Source organism: Drosophila simulans, chromosome X (assembly GCF_016746395.2).
Source record: "Drosophila simulans strain w501 chromosome X, Prin_Dsim_3.1, whole genome shotgun sequence".
Taxonomy (NCBI): Eukaryota; Metazoa; Arthropoda; class Insecta; order Diptera; family Drosophilidae; genus Drosophila; species Drosophila simulans.
In genome coordinates, this window is record NC_052525.2 from 16,486,049 (window position 1) to 16,502,671 (window position 16,623).

A 16,623-nucleotide genomic window follows, 5' to 3' on the forward strand; every position below is an offset into this window, starting at 1 on the left:
TTTTTTTTCTGTTTATTAGTAAACATCACGCACTTTGCTACTTAGTGAGGGGAAATAGTCAATGTTTTTGTATGTGGTTTCTCTGTTTGTTCGGATGAGGGGCACTGGTAGGTGGTGGATGGTAGATGGTAGATGGGTGGTGTTCCATTGGTGATTCCCAATTCGTGCTACTCACCCCAATCCTGCCAAGCAGCAGGGCGTCCATTTCGCCACCGTTTTGGGCCACCGGAACTGTGGTTATCACCGATATGGTCGGCTCCTGCTGTCCACTCAAATCGACCGACATGGTTTTAATATGTATATCCCGATCGGTTCACTCGAGCCACAGTATTATTGGGCGACGGTTATGGTTATATGCGGTTATTATTATTTTACGACTATTATTATTATTGTTATTATACACGGCGTGTGCTCAGTCCTCGTTTTGGCAGAGCGGATAACAGAAGCTGCAGCAAAATTCCACGAATGAAGCGAACTTTTAATTGATTTACTAATTGCCACTGACAGCTCAGCGTCGAAAAAGTGTAAGTGAATCAAAGCCCAAGTGGAATATTCGACTATTAATTGGCATTGGCGCGTGCCGATGGCCACCATAAGTTGGCCAAATCCGCAAAAGTTGCCCACAACAATTACGGAAAACTGACTCGGCCGTAAAAAAAAAATATGTTCTCATGGCCAACTTTTGGGTGACAGCAAAAGTGGGAAAATTCCAGCAGACCAAGTTGGTGGACAAAGTTAGTGTAGAAGCAGAAAGTATCCCTTTCATTCATTCAAGCCTTAAGTTTATACCTAAGTTTGAGCAGAAAAACTGTGTAACCAATTAAAGGTAACAGAACTCGCAGTAATTTGAAGAGAATTTTTAAGGAAAATACAAAACATTTCTATACAAAGCAATTATATTAAAACATTTCGTATATCAATGTCATTCTTAAATGCAGATAAATATTTCCCATTTTATACCAAATATGTTTACTTAATCAAACAAAGTAGAGTTTCCTGGGAATCCAATCAAGTAATATTAAGAGAAATATAAAAAGCGCCCTCCTTTGATCTGCAGTTGCGTAATCCAATGCTTTAGGCCAACAATTTCAAATGAACTGCGTAAAATCACATTAGGACCTCGTGTGGATATTAACCCGCCAATCGAGTTCACAGGAAATTACCCTGCCTAGAGGGGTTTTTTAGGTTTGCAGGGTAGCGCAGAGTGCTGACAAATAACAATTCCAATAAGCCGCAATTCTAATTAAACATGACGAGCGATTCTCGAGGGACGGGGGCGAATCAGCGAAAAGCAGCGAGGAGCAGCGACCCGGCACGTCTGTCAATAAACCCGAGAAGACATATGACAACTGACGGAGCCTCTTCACAGCACCGTTCAAGAAAATAGTAGTGATTGAGCGAACAAGAAAATGCTAATTTACAATCATTTTGTGAAAACCTGCAGGCTTTATTTCTTAGATTAAATAGAATTTTCAAAATGACCAATTAGTTTTATAAACTTTCAACTGCTCCTCCCAGTCAGTCATTATTGCATTGAAAACACTTGTAAGGGAGTGTGTATATTGTACAGCACTCAAGCATATACAGGCCATATAGCCAAAGGCGGCTGCTGCTGACACGTTGAAAATTCCATTTTCAAAGCTGAAACGTCTGTTTGTCCCCAATGATTATGCCCACCTTTCCACCTGCACCACGCGTCGTATGCGCAATTTGTAAACGCTGAAAATTTGTATTAACGGCATTACACACGCTTTACGAGCAGCCAGGGAGATGGAATAAAAGCCAGAACGAGGCGACAGCAAGCAGGTAACGCACACGGCAACAAAAATCAAGTGTTTTGCACTAAAAATAATAATAATCATATGCACACAGCAAACACTTCATATTTCACCTTTCAAAAACTAAAATAGCTTCCTTAAATGGTTTAAAAATGTACTTTCATATAACATATCACAGATAAACTTTCTTAACTATGTTAAGTCCCACATTAGTAGGCCACATTTTCGTGCAGTGCACCTAAGGTGACAACTAAACGGCTATGAAATTGTATTTGTTTTTTTACATTTACTTGGCGCCGGAAAAGAAAATGTGTCACCTCAACTTGAACAGGCCATCAAAAACAGCGGCAGCATTTTAGCAAGAAAGTGGGAAAATAAACCAAACTGTGGCGAACTTTTTTGTTATGCCGCAAAACTTTTCGATGGTTTTCTCAATGGAAAAATGATTGAGCACATGAAAAAGATAAATGCCGGAAAGGTGTAAACTTTGCCCATGAAAATTCGCGATGCGGTGTAAGTTATGAAGTGTGTTCACCGGCACACTTCATCGAAAAGCAATTCGAGTTGACAATTGAAATGATGGCGGTCAAGTGGCGGCGCCAAAGCGTTAAAATTCTCACGGACCACGCCCACAAAAGTAGATGGCAGTGACAGTGAAAATGAAAATCCAACGCCCGCCCACTTGCTAATTTGGCTTTAATTTGCATTTTAATACGCAATATTCATAATGGGTCCAAGTCAAACAACTAGGCGCATGCGTGATATGCGGGGAAACAAGAAAAAGTTAAAAGGGGGGGCCGCACTCGTATCATCAGCATTAATATGCAAATCAAAAAATGGGCCCAGCAACGCACTGCATACGTAATTATGCAACCGGAACGCGGAAAAACGGAAACAAGGATTCAGATTCACATTCGCGTTTGGATTCCGGATTCCGGCGAGGATTCAGCCAACTTAACCAGACGCAGTCAACGGATCTCACACATGCACAGTGGGCTATAATTTTGAATGTAAGTATTATAGATAATCTTTAAAAATAAAACACTAAAAATATTATTGGTGTATAATCGAAGAATTATCAAAATATATTCATCATTAATAATGTGTATAATCTTTAAGCTTTAGTTTTTAGTGCAAAATTTCTTTGATTTGCAAACATTGTAATTTAATTAATGCCTAACTTCTTTTGTGATACGAATTGATTGTTTTATTCTAAAGTGCAACACCAAGTTCCACAAAAGTACATTTCTGCAGCGCCTGTCACGCCCCCTTTACCTGGATAGCCCTCCTGCCCATGTTCTCATGCATTTCAAGCTCTTTCCACGGGACAGTCAACAGGGTAGCAAAACATGAGCGGGCATGCACGACAGATTGCTAGGCGAAGGTAATTGAATCAGAACAGGAGTTTCTTCACTTAACCTGTTCTTATTTGATTTTCGGATTCCTTTACAGGATATTATATTGTTGGTTAGTCTCAACTATTATTTAAATGTAATTATGAAAATAAGTTATCTAGCTATCTAAAAAAAATGCTAAAATTTTAAATTTTACTGAATATAAAGTTTAAGCTATAAAAACGCTAAAAGTAACCTTAATTTGAATTATGTTAAGAATATATTAGTTTGGTATACAAAGCCTTAGAACTTTTTAAGATCTAGCTAAAAACTGTTATTTGAGTGTTGATTAAATATATAAGTAAGTGATGAACTAATGAAATTTTAAGCCCTTAGATCATTACAATAGGTAGTAGTTCCGCCCCCCTTGGAAAATGCTCTGCCCGCTGAGGAGGATTGCGGTGCCACCGACAGCCAAATGGTTTTGGCCAGTCCAAGAGAAAGTGGAGTGGTAAATTATGCATGAGCGCCTCAGTGCTCCGCAAGTGCAAAAAGGCAAAAAAGCAGAAATGCAAAAATGCAAAAGCGACCCCCTCTAAACGCCGGCCATGTGCAATTGAGAGAACGCTTTCAACTGTCAAGTTTCCCATGGCAAAATGCAAATAATTGACAGGGACTCTCGGCAGTGCCCAAGCACCAAAACCCCATAGCCCATTGCCCAAATCCAAGATCCAAATTCCGGCATCCGGATGCGGATACGGATTCGGATTCAGACTCGCATTTGGTGGCTTTCTTGTGCATATTTACTTATTTTCTTGCCTCGTTCAAGCGCCATTAGCAGTGGCCACCAGCTCCTGGCCACTTCTTAATTTGGCTATATTTTTTTTTTGCGCGCCCTACGGCTTTGTCTCCCTTGAAATAAAAATAAAAAAAATAAAAGAAAGAAAATAAAGAAATGGCCGCAACATAATTTCCGCTTTGCCTGCTTTGACCAACTTATTTTCTTCTTATTTTTTTTTTTTTGCTTAATTTTCCTACGCTTTTCTTCTAATTTTCATTTGAACTTTTCGACGACGGTCCAGAGGAAAAATGTTCGGCACGCTTCGTTAGTTGCCACTCCCTCCAGCTTTTCTATTCTCTGGCCGCTCGCAGGGCGCGAAATTTCCACTTTGTTGGTCTTAATTAAATTGCATTGAGAAGCTGGTGGGGATTCGGTGCTCGGTCTCTTGGCAGGAAGCACTTAAAGTGCCAAAGTTGGCGACACTGTGCCTCCTTTTCAATTGCTGCGGCTTCGCCCCGCCAATCGCTCATAATTACAAGACTTTTCCTCTGAATAAAGCACAGCGCATCGATTGAAATTAAGCTGGGGAAAATGCAGAACGCAGAACGAAAGTGGAGGAGCCACATGTCCCTGTAGCCAGGAAACCGATTCTAAATAAAGCGTTTAATGGAAATTCCAGGCAAATATTCTGGCTGCCACGACTACTAACAGTGGGCCAGAGAAGTCTGCTGCCTCAAAAATAAAAGAGAAAAAATTTTATAATTATAGCTCAAAATGTTAAATTGATAAAACATTAAAGACATTAATTTGCATATACAATGTATATGAATTATCGCATTAAACATGATTGGCAAGCAAACAATTTTCGGGCAGTGTTCCTTTTTTGTTTTTTCAGACCGTATGCTAGATGTAAATTGAGTTTGGCTCTGGTTGGATCGTTTGACATGTTTAGCCACATATTTGCAGCTCGGATGTCACGAATGCCGCAATTGGGCGCTTAATTGAGCGGAAGGAAGGTCGACCGGAGGGGTAATTCGCTGCGAAAGTTAATTAAAATGCGCTTTTGAGTTATTCAGATTCATTTATTTATTTGCACTCGGCCGACTGCCTGACGCCATATGAGAAATGCATTTTTAATGCGACATCATTCTACACGAGGCGAGTTTTGGGTTTTGGTCAACTGCAGTCTGCACCATTAATTGCTGTGGGGTGACCTTCGGCACACGACCTACAAGCGACCTTCGTCTGCCTTCCTTGGCAGCGTCTCCTCCTGCTGGAAACTTATCCCTCATCGTCCTTGCCCTTCGCCCCTTCACCCCATCGCTCCGACCCCGCAACGCCCACTCCATGTCCTTGGCTCGATTCCCTGGCCACCTGCAGCAGCTGCGGGCCATTTGGGATTTGTACGAGAGCTGCAGCAGCTCCAAACGGCTAGGAAAGCAAAAAAAAATAAAGAACATGGAGAGCCATAAAAAACAGCTTCACTTGCTGTTTCGGTTTGTGCAAGGATGGCGGGGCAAGGATTGCCCAGGATATCCAAGGACAACCCGTCGGCATTGACGGATTGTTTCAACAATTTGGGCAAATTTGCCCAGTCAAACAGAACAGAAAGTGAAATTTTTTTTTGGTATTTTGATCAAATTTAGACAACACCCAAACGTCTTGCACTGCTAGTGTAGCCAGGCACTGAGAGAAACGCTTTTCAACTTACCAAAACTCGAAGTAATTAAATTAAATTATAACTTCATGTAAATTTATATTTTGATACAATAATTCCTCATAAATTCTGAAACTTAAAACAAAATATATGACCAAATTTCTTATTTAAATGTTGTCTTAGTGCCAAGAACAATACAACTCTATTGCGTAATACCATTTTTAATAATTCAAGTTACTTTCAAAGTGCAAAATACTAAAAAATGTTGACTGTGCACCACTAGTGGTAAACAGCAGTGGCAATAGAAGTAGCACTCGCTGATTGCTTTTCATGGTCGACTCAAGTTAAGAGGACAGCAAAGCCGCAGGATATCTCAGTGGCTTGTTATTTTGAGAAGGCCCGAAACGGAAAACATAGAAACGGAGAAGGAATCAAAAGATTGTGTAGATTTTGGCCCATTTGAATGAACTTGGCCAGCAGAGTTGGGCCTACAATACCAAAATATATGTGTTTACTTTGTGAAATTCCCAAAAATGTATTCAAGTGGATTTAAATATGTTCCATGATTCGATTTAGCCCAATTTCTTATGGTCCTTACCATTTTTCGCCTTAGTCAGCTGAGCATTTTCGATTCTTTGCACCACAAACAACGGCTTTCTTAATCAACTTTTGAGCCTCATCAACAAACATTACTGACTTTGAAGGCTATGCACAAATTTGCTGTAGTAATTGTTGACCCATTTGTGCTGCCAACGTCATTCGCTACGATATTTGCACTAATATTATCGAAAAAAAATCTGGAATCTACACATTTGGGTAGTTAAAATATGCTTTTGACTATTTTAATCTTAATATATCCAACCTGATGTTGTAAATTGCAGTCTAGCTATATATCATCATCATTTTATGTAACTGATTATACCGATTTAATTGTCTTTAACTGCTTCTTTTATTTTGTATTCAATTTTGGTCGCCTTTCTTTTACATTTTATTCTCTGTGCACCATCATCGTCGTCGTCATCTTCATGTAGTCATCGCTCGATGTCGATGTCGAGCAAATCACTTAAGCGCACTTAATTATTTGCACAAGTTTCGTTTGGCTGCTGATGCCTTCATGTCCTTTTGGCCCCCTCAGCCCCGCCCTATCCACCATTCTGGCCCACTTTTTGGGCCAAGTTTCATGGCGTCCTATCCCTTCTGCACCCTCGCATCCACTTGCGTTACATTTCAATCGACTCGACTCGACTCGAATCGAACGATGGGGCGCACAACGGCGCGTATGAGTGATATGACACGTAATCAATAAATAACGGCTAACGCCCCATATCCCAAAAGCGGATGGTGGCCCGAGGGGCGTGGCACACCGATAACTCGTGGAACTAGTTCCGCTGGGAAACTTGCCTTAATTGAATGCCGGGGCGGTGAGGTGGCGCAAAAAAAAAAGTGAGAAAACTCAGTGAGAATATTAACAAGTTATGATTCAATCAGGAAGCATCGATGTGCTGGGTTTGGGAATAAAAATAATTGCAGTTGAACCAGAGTTCGGCGAGATTAGTTTCACAAGATCTCATCAAATAAACTAAAGACATACATTTTTGAAGAAGGTTAGCGGAAAACTTGGGCTTCATTACATACTTAACAGCACTATTAAATTCAATGACCTATTATTTTTTAAATAGATTTGTCTTAAGATATTTCAATATTCTTCAAACTTCAAAACTCGAACTTTCTACAGCGGAATTAACTACTTTTTGCTGTCTAGTACATGAATAATGAATTGTTGATGTGCAGGCTGGTGAATTTTAAGACTAGTTTATAAGAACTTGAAGCATTATTCGAGGGAACGAATGCGTAATCAAGTTTCCTAACTTAATATGCAATCGCCAGCAAGGCCGCCTGTCTACCATTAATAAGACCAGTTCGCTAACTCAATGAACCATGGCCAACACTCTGCATTTGGAGAACCCATACCCCCAACCAATCCCTGCCACCCACTTGCCCCACTATCCCATGCATAATTACTTTTTCAAGCGTGTCTCGAGGGCTGTTTACTTTGCTAAATGCCTTGAAATTTTGAACAAGATTGCTGGCTTGATTTGTTTTCTCACGCTGCTGTTCTGGGCTTTGATTTTGTTTTTTCGGTGCCGAATGCCGAAAACGGGGCCGCAGGGCGTATGATTAATATGCGTGAATTAAGTCAAATCGAATCGAATCAATCAAGACGACAACAACACCAACAAAAACGGAGTGTAGCAGCAAAAAAAGAAGGCCAAGTAAATACGTATAAAAACACTTAATCTGCATGGCCTAATGACGAAATTTATTTCCACTACTACAGCCCCACTCAAACGGCAAAACTCCAAAAGATACGCTCCTCCAAAAATAAGCAAGAAAGCACAATAAAAGCAAGGCTCTAAAGTGCCGACTTCCGGTCAGGGCTAATGCAGGAAGTAAAAGGGTGGCAAAATGGCGACCCGCCGAGCGACTGGGGCAACAATGTGACACATACTAAATTTTTATTACGCCCCTCACACAAACACTCACGTACATATATGTACGTATGAACTCAACGCACTTTCAGACACTAATGCAACGACATTTTTATTACGGCCCAAAAACGGCAAAAGTCCATAGACAGAGGCCTTTTACGGCCGGGCATCTCCGGGCAATCGCTCCACTCCGGCGATGGTGTTAATTTTTATCATGTGCTCCGGCCGTGAACCTCGAGGAGGAAACCCTGCCGCACAGACCGCTGTCCCCATGACCGGAGTACTCCCACCACCACATCCTGTGGCCCTAAAAATCCGGATTTGGCATTGTTTTTGTATATTGCCCTTTCTCGCAAAAGGTCATAGTGGGTTCGTAGACAATAATAATGTAGATTACGATTCCGATTATGGATTATCATTAAATCAATAATGGCATAAGCTTGGATCAAAAAGGAATTATACTTGGCTTCCATATGGTCAATCAAGAATGATAGTTTAATCAATTGTAATTTAATAATATTTACATACACTAGTATTATTAAGGGTTAATTCATATAATATATTCGACTTGATTAGGTATACAACTAAAATACTTAGGCAGTGTATTAGAAACAATTCTAGAACGCAATTATCTCACTATTATAACAACAATAAATATACGATCCAATATTTATAACTTTAAAACTTTTGTTCTTTTTTTTATTGTTCAATTTGAATTTTTTAAATTCACATATAATACTTAAAGGAATTGTTTAAAATATTTAAAAAGAAATATGGGATCACATCGAAATCATCTATGAATCACTTTTGGACCAACCATACATTTTCCTATTGAAATATGTATTCATTAATTTGGGCGAATTTTAATTAACCACATTTTAAGGGTATTTTAAGTGCGGCTTGTTAAATTTCCTTCATTGTTTTCCATGTATTTTCTTTGTGGGCATTTTCGCAGCAGCTTTTTTTGCCCGCCCTGTTGTGTTTTTCAGCTTAGTCGGCGTTTATTTGATTTATGGCCAGGACCGCTAAGATTTTTCGGTGGGGCGTTCAGAGTCGCCGTAATGATGTCCTGTCCCGTTGTCCTGCTGTCCTGTTATCCTGCCATCCTGCTGACCAGTGATGTGATGTCGCCTGGCCCCGAGGGTTTCGGTTTCGTTTTGGCTTTTGGGTTGGGCTTTGGCTTTTACTTTGGTTGCGGTTCCAGTTTGGCTTCGGTTTTGGTTTTGGTTTCGGTTTCGGTTTTGGTTTCCGTTTTCATGGATGAATTCAGTGTCCCGGATTGTCAGTCAGTAGAGGGTTCCAAGTCCGGGGGCCCTAATTAAAATCGACACTAAAGCTGGCCGTTTAAGCCGGGGCCAATTTGCTGACAATGAAAAATGAGGCGGCGGCCCAGAAACATTTTACACGAATGGGTATACCTACACTTTACAAAAATAATGACGACAAAGGCTGAGTAAAAGTAACTTTTATGTTATGCATACATTCATAAGAGATTAAAAAATAATTTAAGATACAAATTATTAATAAATAAAATTATAGCTTATTTTTAAATAATAAGAGAGCATAAATGTAATTAAGCTATAGAGAAAATCGTATGGATAAATATCTAATAATAATAATCTCATAATACAAGCATATATTATAAATACCAAAAAAAAAGAAAGATACCCTTCACTTAATTTCCAATAAAATTACTAATTTAAAAACCATATTTTTTCAAGCGTGTATCTAGGCGCCCTTAAAAAACTGATTGAAATTCTCGCCAAGTAAATAATGTTAATAATTGCAGCCGCAAAAGTGGAACAGTCTATGAATTTCAAATTTCATGTTTGTCTCAGGTCGGAGAGTATTTTTCGGGCTGTCTGCTGATTTTGGTTCTCCTCTTTTTTTTGCTCCTTTCTCCCTTTTCTGCCAGCGCCGAAGAATTTGAATTTAAATATTTTAATATTCATGAAAATTGTTGGCATTTTATGGGAAAGGCGGGCGGCGAGAAAAGTTTCTTCTAATTTGCGGCTTTTGCTAATGAAAATTAAATGGAATTGCTTAAAGAGTCTGAATTAATGTTTGACTTTATCTAAACGAAGCTTGGCACACATAATTAAGCAATTTTCATGTGCAGTCGCAAATGGAGGGAAACTTGAATCCGGAATCCAGAATCCTGAATCCTGAATCCTGATGCCTGCGAGTGCGAAATCGTAGGTCCTGTGCAAAATGCATAAATCAGTTTGGTGGCTGACAGGCTGTCTGAATGCTGGAATTCCCACTTATCCATTCTTGATTTGCCTAGGTGCTCTGGGCCGCAAATCCTTTGCATCTATCAGCTCCACCTGCGCGTATCCTGGCCAACATGGCCACTTCCGCCCATGCCCATCCTCATCCTGACATCCTCTCCATGTGGACTTGTGCAATCCCTTTTGGCCAATGCCCGCATAATTGTTTGTTATTTATGATATGTTGTATATGTTTTATAGATGCCAGAGCGCTGTCTTTGATGTCCGGAGCAGGCTTATTTGAGTCGCACACCCCGACCCCCGATGCCAGGACCTTCTAGCTGGCATTCATTTGTAGCAGCTCATTCGAAACAAATTAATAACAGGACACAGAAGTGGAAGGTCGTCTGCCGTTGAAAGCTGCCATCGATGGAAATTTGTTAGGGGGAGGTGGCATGAAAAGTTTTCTCAAAACTTTCAATGTAACCATTTGCTTATCTCCCTAACAACTCTTATTATCTGCTTGAAAGCCGTTTATGTCCTTAGAAACTAATTTAATATATAAAGTTTTATGTGTCACTTAAAAAAATCTTCTGGATAGATAAGGATATATATTTAAGCTTAGCTCAATGTAAATGATTTTTATACCTATTTAGTGAGGATAAAAATAATTGTAATATATAACCGAATGTGTTTTCAGTTGCCATTATACTATAAATACTATAAGCTGATTTTAATTTATTTAAAAAAAAATCTGTGTTGAATCATGTGAAAGTTGTTTGACCTTATTTAATCCTGTTTGCTTTTTCTGACCGACATTGCTGGCATTTTATTCGCATTCTCTTGGCAATTATCGCCAATTCCACTGCGAGTGCAATGTTAATCATACGCACCGTTGGCCGGCTGCAGTTGAAAGGGGAGCACAGAGGCAGTTTGCGAAGGCGGAGCGACTTCAATTGGTCAATTGCTGTGAGCTAATTTGATTATCGGATCATTACGGCGAAGGGACGATGCCATGGGAGACTGAAAAGTGCGGGAGCTGGGTGGAAAATCAATGCAAGAGATTAACAATTACACGCAATTGCGGTCACAATGGGAATGGAAATGGTTGGAGCGATGGAACAAGGCATCGAATAAAAGACTGACTAACTGACAGAATGACGGACTGACTCAATAACAGACTGACTGAATGACTTTCGCACACAAAAGACGTTGGCCATAACGATTTAATGTTGGTCTGCACAATAGTCTTAACAATATTCGTGGATACACTGGGAAAAATGGAAAAAAATAATACCTTCCAGTTGAGTACAAATATAATCTATTCAGGACATCAGAACTAACCATATGCATAAAGTGTGAAACCAATTTTTGGAAACGCAATATACAAATTAATTCTAACATATGTTGTAATTAACTTGCATGCTAATTTTAAAAAGAAAGGATTTCTAATTTTAATATTTTTATATTCTTATTTATAACACGTTTTGCGCCGTGTACTTTGACGAGTGGGTGTGTGTATGTTTCTTTCTGGCTGCGATTTATTTCAAGTGCGTTCAGCACTCGATTGCAGACGATGGCGAAGTGAAAGCCTCAAGGACGAGATGCGAGACGAACCTGCTTTCTCCACAAGTTCTCCTGCTTCTGGACCTGTTCGCCGGCTTATGCTGCTTCTTGCCCGTTATCGATAGTCATTGTGTGGCATACCCACACTTTGCAGACCCAAAGTTCTTTATTGATGGCGAATATTACGCCAACTAAGCAAATTAAATTGTTTACATTGACAAAGGCCAAAAGGAGAGGACCAGGACAAATGGTGTGGGTGTACTGGATGTTGTGGGTGTTAGTCGGTGGGCGGTGGGCGTTCGGTGAGGGCGTGGCACATGACGCACAGCTTGCCAAACAGAACAACAAGAAACAGACAATGGAACAGCCAGGCAAGCCAAGGTAGCCCAGACAACAATGGACAGCATTCAGTAGTGCTGGCCACCATACGCCCACCCACCACACCACCCACTATCAGCCACACTCGCCCCCTCGCAAACCCCCTCCCCCCCGTGTGTGCAGTCCCTGCCCGACAAAATAGATGCACACTTTTCATACACCTCCAAAGGGTTGAGGACGAAGGACCAAGGACGCCGGACGAACGAAGGAATTCTCCTGGTGGCCACTCAGCAAGTTGGAATTATGCACAGTCGCCGGTGGCTAAGTGGGAATTTTAAGTGGGCCAACATAAAAAGTTGGTGAAAGTTGACAACTAACCATGAAGCATCATTTTCACATCGCACGTAACACATTTAAGCCAATTTGGATGAACACATAAGTTTTGAAAATCGCGATTTCCGTTTTAATAGTGTATTAAATTAAAATCATAACTGATGAGATGATTTTTAAATAATGAGTTGTAACTTTAAAGCTTAATAAATAATATCTTTTTTATACCAAATAGAAGAGCTCTTGTATCTCTTGATTATATTTTGCTATTCTTTTTCCTTTTACCAAGTAATTTAAGTAGTTCTTAGGCTGTCTTCACTGTACCAGTCAACCTGACAACGGGCTGCAAATGCTTTATTGCCTGCCAAAAACACTGGGAGCAAAGTGGGAGCATGTCCCGAAATGATGGCCATCTCACCAAAGGATAGGCTTCGTTTTAATCGAGTTGATTATAAGTAGAGTGACAAGTTTTAACAGCATTAAAAACTATGTCCCAGGAGTCTGTATTCGTGTGTGGAAAAATGTTTGTGCAGGACACGGAATACAGGATCCCCAAATGGACACACATACAAGCACAACGCGATTTGCGGTTGGCAGCGCTTTGGGTCAGAATAACCCCCTACATTTCACTATGCCCCAGAACATTGATGGCCTCCGAATGCAAAACAAACCAACACAAAATTCAATAAGGATACTAGTCCTGAAATCCTCGACGCCCAAAAAAAAAGGGGGCGGCATTGAAGTTCAGGTCTCTCAGACTGGCCAAAATGCTCTTTGGCTTTCAATAATAAAGTCGGGCCTAAACGGCTTCCTTTTCTTTCGTTTTCGGCCCATAAAAGGACCAACGTAATATGATAATCAAGCTGAGTGCCAACCACGAACAAGATGAGTGACCCCCGCTGCCCAGGGGCGTGTGAAAATGGGGCGGGCCATCGAATCGAACCCTTGGCAACCTTCTCAATGAGCTTTTGGTCATTTAAAACAATTTTATTTGATTTGGCAAAGCAGAAAAGCGAGAGCAGTTAAATAAAAGTGCTGCCAGAAATTACTCTATTTAAAAGCAATACAATTGAAGTCGACTTGGGCATACGCTATGCAAAAATATGATGTTAAATAATAGCACATTTAAATAAAAACTAATATTCGAGGTATTAATATATTTACCTTTAATTAATAAGAACAAATTTTGGTAGAACGGTATTCTGTTTAAACCTTTACTTTGAAACATAGATGTGATTTTTTCTGGGGAAACCGAAATGCTATTAGTTTTAAATATTCAAGAATGTTCGCTATGTTCTATGTTGTATTAGCTTATAAGGCTACCAATCTCATTCCCTTCTTTTATAAATGGTATTTCCCACTTTAGTCACCAAATTGTGCTCCGTTGTGCCATTTGGTGTACATGGAAAATACTTTCGAAACGTAAAAGTGCCCCAGTGGACCGACCGCCTTGAAACTATCATTTAGCCCGAGGAGCTGGAAAATACGAGTGGCCAGTGAAAATCGCAGAACGAGCCGGCTACTCAACTCCACATTTCTCAGCCAGCTGCATGCAACAAGCTGCAAGTGACGACCTCCACGGGTCAGGGGTCAGGGCCAATGTCATTTGTCGGTTTTTGGGGGTGAAGGCCTCACTACGGTTCACTTCATTTCGTTTTGAACTACTTCAGCTTCAGCAGCCCCCGGCTGAATGACACATTGTCAAGGTCTGCCGTAGTACATATGTATGAAGAGCCCCACAAAGTGTGCTAAATAAATTAATTCGCCTGCGGGACACTTGCAATGGGGCCAATCAATCTTCAAAGATAAATCAGCGGGTTTAAGAAAGTTATTTCTTATTACAGTTTGTCCACAAGAGCATAATTTTTAAATCCATGATGACAATCTTATATAGCTTGGGGCTAAATATTTCCTTTGATTTTTCTGCATTTCTATCAATATTATATCTTACACTTTTCAATATTTTAATATAAAATACAATTTTTATTTATATTTTATGATTTAAGGAAATTATCGAAATTATTTCTTTTCAAGCACCTGCATTTCAAAACTTTTTACACATATTTGTGTCGCTTATAAATCGATGTATGTATTTACCCCCTTTTAATTCCCCAATTAAAACGAACTTTGCCACTTATATGTGAAATCTGCTGGGAAAGTTTTGCGCCTTCGAGAAACATTCGAAACTGTTGTTCACTTTTACTTTTAGCCTAGCTGCTTTGTTTACCCCCAAACAACGAAAGTTTTACCCAACGCAATGACCTCGAGTGTGCCGACTTGATTAATAATCTCGATTTTCCCGGCAGTTAAACGGGGTACAATGCTCAACAGCTCGACAGCTGTTATCGCAGAAAATATTATATATTAATTTCGAAATGCACACACACACACACAAGGACCTTCGTCTCTCATTGCTCGCATTCCATTGTCCTTCGTTGGCAAGTGACAATTAGGATGGAATTACTGGGTACTCATGCCTGATGGCTAAATTAATAATCCCATTTGGAAGGATAATAAAACAGATTTCTGTACCGTACAATGTGCGAGTGCAAACAGAGCTACCGTCGAAGGCTATAGCATTGGTTTTCTTTTTTTTTTTTGCTCTTCGTGTTGCTCCTTTTTGGTCAGCTGATGTGAAGGATGCGAAGTTATTTACGCGCCAAACTCAAAATGCCGGCCCAGCTCACACACATGCCACATAAAAGCGAAAATTTCCGAACTTCAGAGGCGATGAATGCGTGGAAAAATTAACTTGTTTAATTACTTTTTTTGGCACACAGAACACGCGGTACACTCGAACAAAAATGTAGCGAAATCAGCAAGTGCGGTAAATGAAAATGGAATTGAATTTGCTGCAGCTTTTGAACGGATAAGATGGATAACGTTGCTAAGAAGCGTTCGAATCGCCCGTCGCGGACCGAACTGTTCGCATGTCAACACGCGCCAAAATGTTGCAAGCGACTGAGCAAAAAAGCGGAAAGCCAGAGGAAAAGCAGCGCCCACGCTCCGACCACAACTCACCACCCCCCCTCCACCCAAACGCTCCCCTTGGCGCCGCCCCACTCGGGGAAAAAGGTTCATTGAGAAAAGCCAGTCTGGCCAGCTGGCGGGGTGTTTTTCCCGAGGGGGGGGAAGGGCGGTGCACAAAACAAAAATCAGATGGCCGTTTTCGCCGAGAAATCTGCACGAGCAGCTGATGCTGGGCGCGAGCTTTTTCGCTTTTCCTGCAATTTCCGCAGCTTAAAGCTCGCAGAAGTGCGCATGCGCGCACGCTGCAAAAGCTCAGGATTCGCTCTCTGCAAATGACACTTGTTGCATGCCCCAAAGTTAAAACAAATTTTAGGGAAAAGTATGCAGAGTACGTGGCTAAACATAACTGAATTCTGTAAGGATTTAGGTTTTGAACCGCAGCTGTATTAAAAATCAGTGTATTTTACATTAACATTAAGAGCTGTTACAGTTCCATTTTGATTGGTAACTCATTGCAGCCAAGCTTTTGCAGACGGTCCTTCTGAAAAGCTTTGACTCATTTACCCAGTCAACATATGCCCGGAATGAAAATAGTCATAATTTGGAAAAGATTTTTCAGATGGAATATTTTTGAAATCAGCATAATAAACATGCAATCTCTAGCCAGTCCATATATACGATTTTTTATTAAAAAAAAACGTTCCTCCTGTTTTTCATTTGAAAAAGGTTTTAAATAATATTTAACATATATTATATGTTACAAATATTCCAGATCAATTTTAATATCCCCCAAAATATAATCAATACATTTTATATTTAACGAAAATAACAAATTAGTCAATTGTTTGTTAGTTTATAACCAACAATTATTTAAATAAGCCCTACAAAATAATTTATATAAATATAAAACTATTATTAAAAAAATTGTAAATGTTTGTTTTCGAAGCTGGCCACCGTGAAGAATATCAAATTAATTTAAAATAACAGATGTGTGCATATATCCCAGACAATTTGTTAACCTTTATTATTCCTTTATTATTCCATTTGTCAGACAACATATTCATGAGACCGCTTTTGACGTAGCGTAATCTAAATAAATGTCAAACTTTCGGCCTAGGCGTGTTTAGAAAATATGGTAAATTGAATTAATGGCCATCGTCGTATGGACAAACAAATCAAATCATGAGCCT

At 39.9% G+C, this 16,623-nt stretch overlaps 1 protein-coding gene and 1 pseudogene across 1 annotated transcript in view; both read right to left on the reverse strand.

The window, feature by feature from the left end:
* Positions 1-16,623, reverse strand: part of LOC6726213 (inactive dipeptidyl peptidase 10) — a 99,742-nt gene that overhangs the window by 65,672 nt on the left and 17,447 nt on the right. The window lies entirely within an intron of this gene.
* Positions 27-15,445, reverse strand: LOC120285354 (annotated as a pseudogene).